Genomic DNA, 16,617 nt, shown 5'->3' on the forward strand with positions numbered 1-16,617 from the left:
AATGCTTGGGTATTCTCTGGCTGAATGTAAACACATAAATATTACCCCTAGGTGGACTTTGGAAATATTGCTGAGTTTTTTTCTTTTTCAGATAGGTCTACACACAGATATATACACATGCAAGTATGATTGGTATTATAGACAAAAATTAAAATGTGCAAAATATTGTGCAACATATGACTTAATTTTATCTGAGCACATCAAAATAAATGGTTTTGATAGAGAGCAGTATGCTATGGCACCAAAACACAAGTTGAAATGTAATTGGGAAAGAAGCTGCTGAAGAGAGGCTGAGGCAGGAAGCCAGGATGGGAGCACCTGGGTTGTGAAAATGAAAAAGGATAGTGGGGAGCATTTTGAAGTTAAATTGGCTTCTTCACAGCAAAGCACATGCTGTGGTCTCTACCTGGAAAATTATTCTTCCTTCTGCCACTCCTTACCTGTTCCTTTTTCTTTGTACAGTTGATTTTTTTCTTATCTTTCAGGTCTCAGGTCTAATGTCTGTTCCCTGGAAATGCCTTCTTACTTTAAGTAGTCACCTGTCCCCACTAAATAACTCTCAGAGCCTTGTTTATTTTGTGATAGCGCCTATTACAGTTTTCAGTCATTTAGTTCTTTACATTGTGGTAGTTTGTCTCCCTTTTTCATTTCTAGTTTCTAAACTTCATGACAAACCATTATGTGTCTACTGGAGTGCCTGACACAGTGGCTATTCAACAGAAATCTGGTATCCCTTATTGCTTTCAGGCAGCAATACAGGAAACTTAGCTCTGACACAGGAGAATCAAGCAAACTGTTAAAGGTTTCTACATAGCAAGGTCTGTAGATCCTTTCATCTTTCTTCTCCCCACATATTGCTCCCTGTCCCATTGCAGGCTTTTCCATTAATTTAACATAGGGCATATGCTGTAGAGATGGGACATTTACTCATTAAGGAACTTTCATAAGCCGCTTAGGAAGAGCAGATATTCATACATCAAACAGTAAAAGGCAATTACAAGCTATTTAAAACAATGAAAAGTTAGAAACAATACAAGTGTTTAGTAATAAGTGAATAGTTGAGTAAACTGTGATATAGCTAGTTACATGATGAAATTTGACTTTATGTGAATTATATAGAAATGATTATAAGGTTAAATATGGAAAAAATCAGATTTTAAAACATCAGAAATTTAAGTTGTGGGGCTCTTTTTCTGCTTTATTTTTCTCTGTAGCACCTAATGCCATCTAACGTGCTATATCGTTTGTTTATTTAATTATTGTATTTGCTTCTTTCATTAGCATATAAGCACCAGGGAGGAAGGAGTTCTTGTCAGTTTTCTGTATTGTAATGTTTATTGTATTCAGAATTGCACTTGATACATGGTAGGCACTTAGTGAATGAATATGATTAAAATATAGAAATATATAATAAAATAATAGAAAAATTATAAATGATGATTGTCTTTCAAAGTCGGAATTTTCAGTCTTGTAATTGGGTTTTGTATAACAAATATGCATTACTTTTTAAAAAGACTCTCTCTCTCCTCATTGTTTCTCTCTCCTTCTCACTATATATATATATATATATATATATATATATATATATTATATAAACATAAACACATACAGAGGGTCCTTTAATATGACTTTTTGTTATAACATTGATGAGAAAAAAAATCAGTTTCTGGCTAGGACCATTGCGTGGGATTTGCACATTCTCTCCGTGCGTGCATGCGGTTTTTCTGGGTACTCCAGCTTTCTCCCACACCCCAAAGATGTGCAGCACTGGGGAATCTGAGTGCCTGAATTGTCCGAGTGTGAGTGCATCCTACAATGGAACGCCATTCTGTCCAGGGTGGGTGCCCACCTTAACCCTGAGCTACAGGGATAGGCTTTGGCCACCTGTGACCCTGAGTTGGAATAACTGAGTAAATAATTATCTTACTTTTTAAAATTAATATTTTTTAAGTGTATGTTAGCTCACATTTATTTCAATATTGAACATTAGAAGTGTTTTGGTCTTTATTGAGAAGTTTTGTGATGTTTTTTTGTGACCAGAAATATGCCATAGGAACTTAACTCTTGCTTTTATCAATTAAGCTATGGTAAAATTGATTTAATTATAGGTTATTTTCACTTAAAGCCGCAGTCTCCAGGAACCTAGTGTTAAGTGAAGACTTATAGTACATACATATATATATAAGACTGGATGGAAATATGGTAGAAAAATAGCTTTCTTTGCACTTGATCTTAGGCAAAATGCTGAGAAGCAATACAATAGTTTCTTTGAATGATAAACTTTTCAGTAAGTCTTTAAAATTTCTTTTGTTTTCCACATAAAATATAACACAAATAGATTTGAAATTGTTTAAAAAGAAAGATGGAAAAAGCTTTCATTTTTGGTTGTGGGAGTTTGGATTAAAACTTATTTATTATTTATTATTATTATTATACTTTAAGTTCTGGGGTACATGTGCAGAACATTAGGTTTGTTACATAGGTATACACGTGCCATGGTGGTTATTGCAGCACTGGTCACAATGGCAAAGACTTAGAACCAACCCAAATGCCCATCAATGATAGACTGGATTAAGAAAATGTGGCACATATGCACCATGGAATATTATGCAGCCATAAAAAAGGATGAGTTCATGTCCTTTGCAGGGACATGGATGAAGCTGGAAACCATCATTCTCAGTAAACTGGCATAAGAACAGAAAATCAAACATCGCATGTTCTCACTCATAAGTGGGTGTTGAACAATGAGAATATATGGACACAGGGAGGAGAATATCATACACCAGGGCCTGTCAGGGGTGGGGGGCTGGGGGGGCGATGGGGTGGGTGGGGGGCTAGGAGAGGGATAGCATTAGGAAAACTTAAATTTGTATAAAGAAAACCACAAAAAGCTCTCCTTTATTCATGTTATTTATATTTAATAATGTGAACCTTTATAAAAATCAGTTTAGACAACTATGAGGCTTAAACTAGATTCTGTTTGTTAGAGATAATATATACATTGGAGCTTTACTTAAATAATTTAGACATAAGTGATAGCAGAATATTTATAGATTTTCTTTTTGAATTCAAGAATTTGTGCTTGATTCTTACTTTTACACTTGGTCACATCTATCCTTTGAAAATACCAAATGTCTTAAAAGGGTTTAAAATAAGTCCTTGGAAATTTAACTTTTGACCTCAAATGCCTTCCATAGCAAACAATGATTAGAAAATGTTCCCTTGATAATAAAATAGGAAACAGCAAAGGAAGGAGTATCACAACATGTAACAAGGAAACTTTTAGTCAAGCTGTCAAGAGTTTGTTTTCAGAAGTGGAATTAATAGAACTTTTGGTTAAAATTTCACGGTGAATGTTGCCTTCCATCAGGATCATTTCCAGTCTGACGGAATTTAGCTACGTGTTTTGCATATTAATTTAGGTTAAAGAATAAAGATGGGACACTGATTGTAGTTACTAACTTGGCAGTTGTTCTAAGTGCCTTCACTGCAAAGTGAGGGAACTTTAAGCTATTTTGGTTAGGTGACCAGCAAACAACATTGCACTTCTTGCTTTTTTTCAGGAATTATCTCTTTAGATCTCTTAGGTATATCACACATATTTTGATCTGGTTGCTTTAGTAATCTTTAAGCTAAGAACTTTTGGAGATATGTAAATGTTGCCTTCTAGGTGATATGGTTGTTATTGTCAATCTGAAAAATAAAGTACAGAACATACATGCTATGGGTATTGGGATATAATCTGGTATAATGTGCAAGGAATAGGATTTCATTTAAAGATAACTGGTGAGAAATTAAAGCTATGAACTCATCTCTTTCTAAGGATAACCTTAAAGAGCTGAATGTGAAAATTCTAATATTCTGCAGAAGTTAACATCCATGTTTTTTTTTTTTTTTTTTTTTACTTAAAATTTAAGTTAAAAATCTCCTTTCTTTTTAAGAGATTTAATCCTATAGAGTGGAAGAATTTCTTACTTTCTAAACTGTACGGCTTTTCCAACTTTAATATGCACCACCTGGGAATCTTGCTAATACAGATTCCGATTCAAGAGATCTGAATGGGGTCTGAGATTCCACATTTCCAACAAGCTCTCAGGTGATACTGACATTGTTGGTACTTGTTTTTCCACTGTACTTGTTTTTCCTGTGTTCATCATCTTACCTGCCCCTCCCAGATGACCTTAAACTCATTAGAATATGAACTGTTTCAGGGAAGGATGTTTTATTTCTTATACACATCCAGGGTTGTCTTGTACAGCTCATCTCACTCAGTAATGTTCAACTAACACCAACCAACTGTGGCACTAGGAATATCTTATAAATTGCTTTCCTTATTGCAATTTGGGGTTTCTTGCAGAGAATTTAGCAATATTCAACACTTGTTTTGTAACATTCTGGTTTCTAAAGGTGATAGAATGGAAAAAGCATGGAACTGGGAGACACGCATCTTCTAGGTGTGAACCCTGACTCGGCATTCGGCCACTTTGCTACTTGTGGTATCTTAAGTATGTAATGTCAGCTTTCTGAGCTTCAGTTTCTTTTAACAGTAAAATGCTAGAATTAATCCCTACATTGCAGGGTGGTTATGAAAATTAAACAAGAAAATGTATGTTAAATACCTAGTCCAGGGTTTGAAATATAGCAGGCACAGGGTAAATAATAAAGTTTTCTTTCTTACCTGTTCCAATATACTCTGTGATTCTGAAACAGAGGAGTAGAATTTCCACAGGCTTGAGAGTCATGGAAAAAAAAAATTAGAAAGTAAAATTAGATCAGTGTATGTGTCTCTCTTATTAGCATTTACTTCAGATCTAATCTAACCTTGTATATTTTAAAACAGAAAAATATATCATGGAAAACAACTTACATCCTAAAATTACCACAGTTGGTATTTTGAATATAAAAGTGCAGCTTATTTAGAGAAAAATCACCACTTTATTAATTGGACTAACTTTTTTTAGTCCAATGTTGAGCCTTTTTGGTTATATTTGGAGCTAAAAATTGCTCTAGTTTATAAAATATGACAGAATTAGGTTTTGTTCAATTGTGAAAATCAAGCTGTATTAATCTAATTTGCTACAAAATAATATTACCACAAACATAGTGGCTTAACATAGCACACATTTATTATCTCACAGTTTCTGTGGTCACGCCTTAGCTAGCTCTCTGCAAGGATGCAGTCAAGGTATGGGACAGGGTTGGGCTGTTCTCTGAAGACTTGAATGGGGAAGTGTCTTCTTCTAACCTCAAATGGTTGTTGACAGAATTTAGTTCCTTGAGTTATAAGGTAAAGGGTTCCCAATTTTTGCTGTCTGTTGGCTTGAGGTCACCCTCAGTTCCCAGAGGCTGTCCTTAGTTTCTTGCATCACAGGCATCTGAATCTGGTCACTTGCTTCATCAGAGCCAGCAAGGGAGAGAGTCTTCTTGTAAGATGGAGGTCACAGTTCTATGTAATGCAATCATTCAAGTGACCCACCATCACTATTAGCTAAAAGCAAGCCACAGTTCCCACCCACATTCAAGGGGAGGGGGTTTTGCAGGGGCATGGATACCAGGATATGAGGATCACGTGACAACTGTATAGTCTCTGTGCCACAGAAGCAAATGCCTGAAGTATAATGAATATTAACATACCAGTAAAAATTAACATATCAGTCAAATATGTTTTCTTGGACTTTGTCCCACACAATGTCAAGCATCGTGTACAGGAAGTATCTACATTCACAAAACTAACTGATAGAAAACAGGAGGAAAAATGCCCTTAAACTCATTTGAATGTAAATTTGTCACTTGGAACTTGGTTTAGTCAGTTTAATTTTATGAATAACATCAGAAATTTCTGCTTTGATGCTTTAGTTTCATGTTCACAGAGTATTCTAAACCAAAGTTTTACCTCACAGAGACATCGATTTGTCTATTAAGAACTGATTTGGGATACTTTAAAAGGTGGAGTCAATTAATTTTGGGAGCTGCCGGCAAGAATAAAGAGGACTTGTCACTATTGTTTGATAGAGAGGTTTGGAAAAATCCTTGACTACCTTCCCCAACCCCAGACCAAAACTTTTGTATCTGTAGCATTTGATGGTATTTACCCAAATTGACTAATAAATATATGCCTTAATTTTCAGTTTAGCCAAATCCTAAAATAGTGGGCTCTTGGTTGCATTTCTATCTCCGAATCTCAAAACTAAAGTACCTAAATCAGAATAAAATTTCCAGCTTATGATTATTTCTATTTCTGAATAAAATTGCTTTCTTTCTTCTAGAGTTGAAATCAGAAACGTTATTAAATGAAAAATATCTGTTACATGTGCTTGTGATAATATCTCCAGGAGCAACCATGGCAGACAGTTGTAGTTTAAAATCATTTCTTGCATTGTTTTAGTAATGGCTGGAGGCATTGTATGCTGAGTAGCAACGTATGTACATCACATATATTCTAAAACTCTTAAGTTTTCCAGCTTTTGAAGAGAAAAAAATTACATATGAAATTAAAAAACCACGAAAGTACTTCACAAAATGTTTCTTCAGTTTCTTTTGAGAATATTATTTATTCTGTATAACTTTAAATGATCCTTTATTTAATTACAAAAAGAAGAACAAAATAATTACCTCTAATATCAGTAGCATGAGATGATCAATATTGTTTTGGTCTATTTCTTTCTAACCCTATCTTTATGTATAAATTCATGCATATATGTTTATTATATGTTATATTGTGTTTATTATACTATTATATGTATTACATATACTGTGTGTGTTTAAGCATATACATATATTTAATTTTTTTGTTTGTATTTTTTGACAATATATTACCATCTTTCATAATCATTAAATGTCACTTATTGTATCACTTATGATGGATCTGTTTGTTGGGAGAAGATGCTATTTATTTAAACATATTCTATTTGCTTTTGCCTATGAAAACAATTTATGTTTTTAACACTTTGTCATGGTAAATTTCACACATGTAGGAAACTAGAGAGATTTACCCAGTACTCAGCTTCACAATCATTAGTGCATGATCCTTATTTTTTCTAACTTTCTATCCATTCCTCCCACCTCATGGATTATTAGAAAGGAAATCCCAGACATATTATAACATTTCATCTGAAAATATTTCAGCATATCTTTAAAATATAAGAGCCTTAAAAAGTATAATCACAACACTATTTTCTTATTTAATATCCAGTTAGTGTTCAGATTTTCTTGCTCATCTTATAAACACTAATTCGTTTGAATTGGCATCCAAAAAGCAATGCATTATTGTAAAAAATGGAACACTACATATGTTCATGATACAGAAAGTGAATAATTCCTCCTCTGCCTGAATTCCACTTCCAGTGATAACCATGTGAGCATTTATCTTGTATATTGTTTCAGATACAAGATAATGCCTTTTCTGTATCAATCTAATGACTCCCGAGTGATGGCTATTCTGTCTTGTCTTTGAACAAATACATGTTTTTGCATATAATAATTCTAATTGTATATGTTTTCTTATCTGGTTTTAATGTCAAGATGTTTTATATCCCTAAATAAAAGATGTAAGCAGAGCTTAGGAAATATCTGAAAGACAGTAAAATATCAATTGATAAGTTAGGAGATTTATGATCATGTATATGAATTCATTTTCTCCAATATATTAGGACCTAATTCTTCTATAAACATGTTCTTGCAAATGCTACACATTTTAATTTTAAATGACCATATCGACATCTAACCAGATGCCATTTCAATAATTTATAGACCAGTGAGTCTTTTTACTGTCAGCCTCACAAGGGAAGTACATTTGTTTGGTGAGAGACGAGGAGGGCACCCAGCCTCACTGTTTTCTCTGAAATGAGCAAAGCAGCTTTACATTTCCTGGCTTTTACAACCTTTCCTTCACTTCTGACAAATTCCAATCTGAAAACACTGACTTTAGGAAAGAGTGTCTATAATCATGCTGTTGCTAATAACATTGCCACGTCCACTTGTCCTGTACAGTTCCTATAAACTGTCTTTTTCAGAGTCTAAGAGTAAGGCTTCAGTGTCTTCCTTATTTAAAAAAAATCTCACTACAGGCCAGGCATGCATGGCTAACACCTGTAATCCCAGCACTTTGGGAGGCTGCAATGAGCAAATCCCTCGAGCTCTGACATTGGAGACCAGCCTGGGCAACATGGTGAAACCCTGTCCCTAGGAGAAAAAAAAAACACAAAAAACACTGGGAGCAGTTCTATGCCTGTAGTCAGTCCCAGCTACTCAGGGGGCTGAGGTGGGAGGATCTCTTGAGCCTGGGAGGTCGAGGTTGCAGTGAGATGAGATGGAGCCACTGCACTCCAGCACTGCAGCCTGGGCAACAGAGTCAGACTCGTGTCTCAAGACAAAACGAAAGAAAACACAACAATTTTACCCACAATGGTGGCGTAATTAAAAGTATCATATTGCTGTATGTGTATCACTTGCTTGTTTAAAATATTACTATGCCAGTTACTATTTCTGCATAAGAAATTATAACAAAATTTAACAGCTTAAAACAACTTTTTCTTATTTTGTGCCCTTGGATTCTGTAGGTGAGGAATTCAAATAGGTCTTAGTGGGGATAAATCATCTCTGGTCCAGAATGTCTAGGGCCTTGGCTGGGAAGACTATAAGGCTGAAAGTGACTTGACGGATGGTGGTTGGAATTATTTGAAGGCTTGTTTACTTGAATGTTTGGTGCCTAGGCAGGAATGACTCAAAACCTAGGACTGCAGCAGGAGTGGCATCTCTGTGGGGTCTGGATTCCTCACAGCATAACGTCATCAAAATAGGTGGATTCAGGGATCAAAATTTGAGCGTTCCAACGAACAATGTGGAAACAGTGGATTTTTATGACTCAGCTTCGAAGTCACACAGTAATGGGAAAGCAATGAAGTGCAGGTGTAACCATATGGCTCTAATCACATTGCTTTGAACAACAATTTTATTGACGATGTGTTTGACTGCCATTAGTATAACATTGTGTGTGTGTGTGGTTGGCATGATGTCAACCACAGCTTGAGACTTCTGTATATGTCTGCATTTCATATTGCCACATTAGTTTTGTTGCATCCTCGAGATGATAATTTCACATTTGAAGAGGGTGGTTTAATCAATAAGGACCAAGAGTTTAAAGTGTGGTTTAATAGATTTTCCACTATGCTTGCCCATGCTCCATGGCATCCTGTTTTTGTGCTTTTTTGTTCATTGCATTTCCCTTGTCTGGAATGCTTCCTATTTGCCTCTGTGTGTTCAAACCTTTCAGACCAGTCAAACTTTTATTGGCATTGGTATATAGGTTATCTTCATAAGGATTCCAGCTTTTAAAGGTTGGAAAAGAAAAACTATTCCAACATAAAAGCAATTAAGTACACAAAGGTTGATTTCAAGACTCAAATGTCCAACAACGTGTGTCTTAGAATTATACATCTTCCAAGGTAACTGTTTCTCCTATCATCTTCTCTGTGACTTATTCTTTTTTTCTTGCCTTCTTTAATATTTTTTATTATACTTTAAGTTCTGGGGTACATGTGCAGATCTTGCAGGATTATTATATAGGTATACACATGCCATGGTGGTTTGCTGCCTCCATCCCCCTGTCACCTACATTAGGTATTTCTCCCAATGTTATCCCTCCTGGAGCCCCCCACCTCCCAACAGACCTGAGTGTGTGATGTTCCCCTCCCTGTGTCCATGTGTTCTCATCGTTCAACACCTGCCTATGACTGAGAACATGCTTCCCCACCTTCTTTTAAGTTGATGTCCTCAGGTCACATATTTTTTTAATTTTTAAAACTTTTAGATTTAGGGGGCGCATGTGCAGGTTTGTTACATGGGTATACTGCATGATGCTGTGGTTTGGGCTTCTATTGATCCCATTACTCAAATAGTGAACATAGTACCTAGTAGGTAGTTTTCCTCTCCTCCCTCTTGAAATCCCCAGCATCTATTTTCCCATCTTTACGTCCATGTATGCCCAGTGTTCAGCTCCCACTTGTAAGTGAGAACATGCAGTATTTTGGTTTTCTATTTCTGCATTAATTTGCTTAGGATAATGGCCTCCATGTTGCTGCAAAGGACAAGATTTCATTTGTTTTTTTTTTATGGGTGTGTAGTATTCCATGGTATATATGTGCCACATTTTCTTTATGCAATCCACCATTGATGGGTACTTGGGTTGATTCCACGTCTTTGCTATTGTGAATAATGATGCAAGAAATATACTAGTGCATGTGTCTTTTTGGTAGAACAACTTATTTTCTTTTGGGCATATACCCAGTAATTAGATTGCTGGGCCAAATGGTAATTCTATTTTTAGTTCTTTGAGAAATTTTTCATTAAAGAAATGAAGTGAAATTGGAAGTAGGAAACAGGGAAATAGACTCAGATTGAAACATATTAAGTGACATAAAAGACAAGAACAAGAAAAGTAAGGAGAGAAAAATAATTGGTGGTGTCAGGAAAAAAGAGGAGTGGACGAGCAGGCTTAGGAGAGGTAATATTTGCAAAATTTGAGTCTCCAAAAAAGAAAACTAAAATTATAAAATAAAACAAATATTTGAAGATAAAACTTCAATTTTTTTTGAGACAGGGTCTTGCTGTGTTGCCCAGGGTGGAGTGCGGTGGTGAAATCACAGCTCACTGCAGCCTTGAACTCCTAGGTTCAGCCAATCCTCCTGCCTCAGCCTCCTGAATAGCTGAGAATAAAGGCACAGCCACCACGCCTAGCTAATTAAAAAAGTTACCTGTAGGGACAGGGTCTCACTAATGTTGCTTAGGCGAGTCTTAAAGTGATCTTCCCATCTAAGCCTCCCAAAGTGTTGGGATTACAAGTGTGAGCCATCACACCTCACCCCAGACAATTTTACAGAAACAAGAAAGATCTTGAATCTATTACATATACTTTGAGAGCGTACTATGTCTTAGAAAAAAAAATCCAGTGGTCAACATTAGCGTGTAACTACTGAAAGTTAGTGAAAGAGATGAAGAAATCCATTATCTAGTCACGCAAAAAATATCAAGACATTTAAAAATACAATGAAAATGTCAATGTAACATTTAAAAGGATACACTGAGCCTTTCTCACCTGCCAGACTAATGAAGATGAAAACATTTGTGAGGTTCGAGACGGCCAACTAAAAAGTCGGTGTGGAAACAAAACGGCGAGAAGATACTAGTTCTTCAACTGGGTGGTCTAGGAGACCAAGTCGGGATTCACCAAGAAAGCGAGGGGGCCCAGAGAACGGAGAGGAGCAAAGCCAGGAAGCCGCCCAGCTGGGCCAGTGGAGCTGTGGGAAGCTCCTGAAGGTGGGGAAGGGGTGACTGAGAGAGGCCCAGGGGCATCCACACTTCCCACGCGGACCGTTGCAATCCTGGGCCCTGGAGAACTCCCCTGAACACCCAGGGCATCTAGACCCACACGGAGAGCCACCTGGAGTTTTTTTCAGAGGCACTACTCAAGCCCACGTGCAGCCCCACAGGTCTTGAGTGGAGCTTTTTCAGAGGCACCACTCAAGCCCACGTGCAGCCCCACAGGTCTTGAGTGGAGCTTTTTCAGAGGCACCACTCAAGCCCACGTGCAGCCCCACAGGTCTTGAGTGGAGTTTTTTCAGAGGCACTCCTCAAGCCCACGTGCAGCCCCACAGGTCTTGAGTGGAGCTTTTTCAGAGGCACCACTCAAGCCCACGTGCAGCCCCACAGGTGTTGAGTTTTTTTCCGAGGCACTACTCAAGCCCACGTGCAGCCCCACAGGTGTTGAGTTTTTTCAGAGGCACCACTTAAGCCCACGTGGAGCCCCCCAGGTCATGGGTTCCTGAGCAGCCTACCCACTGCCAGAGACTCCGCACCGCAGAGGAGTGGTCAGGCTTCCCCGCTCCTTTTCCCCAGGTAAGGCGCCCCTCGGGCTTCCAGCGCGGCAACCCGCCGCCGCCTGAACTCTGCGAGCAGGCACAGCAAGTCCCTTGGGAACTGCCCGGCTGGCCCGCAGACCTGCGGCCCCTATCCCTGCTACCGCTAGCCGGGCGGCGCGCAGGCCTGGGTTCCCCGCAGCAACCCCGCCCGCGCCTCAGCACTGTGGTAGTTGTTGCTCCGCCTTCCTCTAGGGCAAAACTCCCAGAGGGAACAGACAAGGCTTGGCACTTTTGCGTGACGGTTCTGGCTCTCCTCAGTGAAAGGTCCGTGATACAGCCACCCCGCCCCTGCCTCATCTTTTCACCTGAGGCCCAGAGCCTTTCTGAAAACCCACCCCACACATGCCTGTGCTATTCCTTGGGATCCCGCCACCTAAGCGTTCTGCTTGCTCCCGCCAGAGAGTTTGGCAGGTGACCTGGGGACCAGCTTGCCTGCCTCCCCATGACAGCCAGCACCTGAACTCTGGGCTTGGGTTTAGTCCCTTCAGGATCATACTTGCTGTCCAGTGGGCCATGTAGGGACTTGGGAAATGGGGGACTCCCTGCCTTATTCCAACTCTGCTGGCACCTGACCACTTTGCCTAGGGCCTGAGATCTGGCAGAGGCAACCAGCTGACACCACTACAACCAACACCCACTTGCAGGGGCCCAAAGGTGGACCCCACCCCGCTTTACAAGACAGCAGCACTGCCACGTCAGAGAACAGACAAACCTTAAAGCTATCTGTGCCTGTTTGAGTGTTGTGCTTATGCTCTGCAACCACTCCCATAGAGAGTTGCAAAACCGTGGCCCTCAACCGCATTGCGGTCTGGAGTTAGAGTGTGTATCTGAACTAGGAGTCTCAAGCCCTTGGGAGACGGGGTGAGGGTTGAAAAACTACCTATTTGGTATTATGCTCACTACATGGGTGTACGCCAAACCTCAGCGACATACATTGTACCCATGTAACGGAGCTGCACATGTACGTCCTGAATCTAAACGTTAGGAAAAAAAGTTTGCTATATCGTGTTGATCAAAAAAATATGTTTTGGGGAACACATAGTCTCATACACTGCTGGTAGATGTATACAACCTTGGGGGAGATAAATTTGACAGTTACCGAAATAACCAAGGCGCACACTCTTTGATATAGCAATTTCACTTCTAAGTCTCTTTTGTAGAGACACCCGCACATTTATGAAAGGACATATGCACAGGGATATTTGTTTCAGCACTGTTTGCAGTGGCAAAAAGTCAGGTAGGGACTAAACTGTTAGTTTTGTTCGATGAAGCACTGCAAAAGTTTAAAATGATAAAGGAAACTATATAGTGATATAAAATGATCTAAGATACGTTTTTAGGTGAAAAAAGCGAGGCATGGAACTGTATATAGGTTACCGCCATTTGTGTAAAGAAATAAAAAGACAATATTGCTTACTTATGCATAGAATACCTCAAGATGAACAGTAGGGCTTAGGGATCCATGTGGGAGGAGGTCCTCTTTATACTCTTCTGCACTGTTTGAATTTTGAGTTCTATTAATGTGTTTTCTATTAAACAAAAGGAATTGTGCGTGTGGGTTGCCTGTGCTTTCAGCTCCCATTAATTCCTCAACACACTGAAGCTGACTTCCCAACGTGCCATCAAAATTGCTTTTGTTAAGGTCAACTGTGACTTCTGGGTTGCTATTTCCAATGGTCACTTTTCAGGTTTCATTTTACCAAACTTCTGAGTAGCATTAGACCCAGTTTACTATTTTTCCTCTTGAAGTATTCTCTGTTCTTGAGTTCCGCGATAACACCTTCTCTTGGTTTTCCTCTTACATTTTTGTTCCTTCTCATTCTCTATTGTAAACATTACAATCCTCTGGTATTGGTTCCAGGTCTCTCTCCTGTCTGCATTCTCTCCCTAGATGAGCTCCTCTATTTTCTTTGAATATCATCTGTACGCAGATAGTCTTGCTTTTACAACAGGTTTTTTTTTTCCCCTAGAAGAAAACCAAGTTTGTGTTGTAAAAGCAGGGCTCTCTGCTTTCTTCCATCTCATGAAATTTCCCTAACTCTTTGTTATATCTGAAGAATAATCATTGCATCCATCAACTACCCTACTCCACCCAGCTCCCTGCCCACATCGAATCCATTAACAAGTCCCATTGTTTCTACTTCCAAAATATATCTCAACTTCATACACTGTGTCTTCATTGCCACCATCGTAGTCCAGTCAACTTTTTTTTGAACTATTGCAAAACTCTTCCCAGTTCTTTCCACTTGAGTTCTTGCTACCCCACACCTTGAACATCTGTTCCCTGTAAAGCAGCCAGAGTACTTTTTCTTTCAAAGACTTAGGTTAGATCATGTTAGAATCTTGTGCAATGGCTCCCACTTCACTTAGCAGTGCACCTTAGCACAGCCTGAATCGGACCTTCCTAATTCCTCAACCTCATTTTGTGTACTTCCCCCTCCTCTCCCCGCTGATCACACTGGCCTACTTTAAGTTCCTGGAACATAGCAATCTCTTGCCCACCTCAGGACCTTTGTACTTGCTGTTCCTTCTACCTGGGAAGCTCTTTTCTTGCTTTTTTTTCACGTTCATTTTTATCTAACACAGCTTAGCTCATCTCTCTCTTCCTCAAAGAGGCCTTTTCTGGCAACCATGTATAGAACTGGCTTTTTCCAGCTATTCGCTACTATCGCCCTTAGGATATCCCATCTAACCACTCTGTTTTGAGTTCTTTTGAGGTTCTGTGGTGTTTTTCGGCAGGTTAAAGGTGATAACTATTTGACTATAGAAACGGTGAGAGAACAGAGAATAATGTGTGCTTTGTTATCAGCAAGGGATAAGAGAGTGTACATCATTTTTAAACTACATGTGCAGTAAAAGACGAGAACAAACTCAGAAAAGGACTAATGATTATTATCCTGGCCCAGGGGAATTGGCAGATGGGGGAATAATATCCTTTGAGAGAAACAGGCATCCATTTACCATCTTGCAGTCCCCAAAGATACCTAATTACCTCCAGCAGCAACCTTCATTACAGTTTAAATATGGCATATTGCATTAGATTTTGAGCACAGGACTGTAAGAGGTCTTTAGAGTGTATCTCTCCTTTTTCTAATAAGCTCATTAAGAACTGGAGAGGTTAAATGATCTGCTCAAGGTCATCCCACTACTGAATAGACTTGCTGGGATTTAGAATTCATATAGCCTGACTTCTGCTCCGAGGGATTTCTGCTATATCCTGTTAACAACCAAGCTTTGAATTCCTAAAGGCAAAGAAACCTGAGAACTATATGGACCCAATGAAGCCTTTAAAAATATATATTTTTTCCTAGCCATGTCTGAGATAGGAGCACAGCAGATTGTTTTTTGTCTATGGTTTATAACATGCAGGCTTTTCATTTTCTTTCTAGATAAAACAACCCTTATAAGGAAAACAATCATTTAAAAATTAGAAAATAGAGATCAGCAAAAATGATAAAAATCCATATAATTTCCCCTTATGCCCTGGATTATAGCATTTTGGTGTCATAGTTGTTCTTATTAAAATGGGTCAGAACAAGAGAATTATCTTTAATCTTGAGTCTATGATCCTGCTTCCAAGAAGAGTCAGGAGTGGGCATAAGTTTCTTATCTCCACAAGTTTCTCTGGAAGATATGATAAGGTATAACAACGAAGTAGGTATACATTTTTGGCTAATGCTTTTTAATTTTTAATTTGTTTTAAGACCTCTTCAGTGAGACCTCAAATGCTTTCATTAGAATGTATGAAGTAGGTGGGGAGAGAAAAAAAAAACAACTCTAGGTCTCTGAATATGTTAATCCTGCTTTCAGTAATTTGCCTCATTTGATTTCAGCCCCATGAAACAGATGTGTGGGTGGGCTGCTGTGTTTTTTTTTTTCTTTTGTTGTTGCTGTTATTTTTTTCCCTAAGAACAAACCCATTTTCTTCGCCTAGGATCCAAGTTAGGAGCTTGTAGGGGAGGGGCCCACTGACATGTGATGCTGAAGTGTGTGTGGGTGCTGTCCCAGGTGGTTACCAATGAATTAGAATTTCAAAGAAGGAAAGGATGACAAACAATAATCCCCACTCTATTTCAGCAAGTTGAAGACACCGACATGTTTTACAAATATACTCCCTAGCGAGTATATTAAAATCATATTGTTTCTCTAATACGTTTTGGAGCCAGTAAAAGGAAAATAATGAGTTGAAGTGCCTTAGTGTGAATAAGTCACTGGAAATATCAGAACTTCCCTCCTCACATCATTACATTGAAGTCTTCAAACGCTGACTTTAAGATAAATGCTCTGCTCTCTTTGTGGTCAAACAGAACTTTTTTTGAGTGTGAACTGTGTAATCAGATCGATTCTATTATAAACTGTCTATTCTTGGGCAAGTTATTTATCCACATGAGCCTCACTTTTCTCATAGTCTTACGAGGAAAATTAAGTGAAACAGGTAAATAGTTTTGCACAGGTGCTTGGGTTTGACAAATATTTTCTGCTTTATTTCTGGCAGGTGAGAGGGAGGATGGGAAAGGGGAGAACCTCAGGAAGAGGTTTTGGGGGTAGGTTATGAACTAGGACTGGAGAACAGTTATGTTATTGGGAGAAGGTTAATCCAGGTTTTAATGACAGAACTTTCTTAATTATATCGTGATGTTTTTCCATTGTGATTTTATACAGCTTCTATTGTTAAAATTTTAAATGTTGAGGTGTAATAATT

This window comes from Aotus nancymaae, unplaced genomic scaffold, assembly GCF_030222135.1.
Source record: "Aotus nancymaae isolate 86718 unplaced genomic scaffold, 86718_ANA_hifiasm-v0.15.2.pri h1tg000019l, whole genome shotgun sequence".
NCBI lineage: Eukaryota > Metazoa > Chordata > Mammalia > Primates > Aotidae > Aotus > Aotus nancymaae.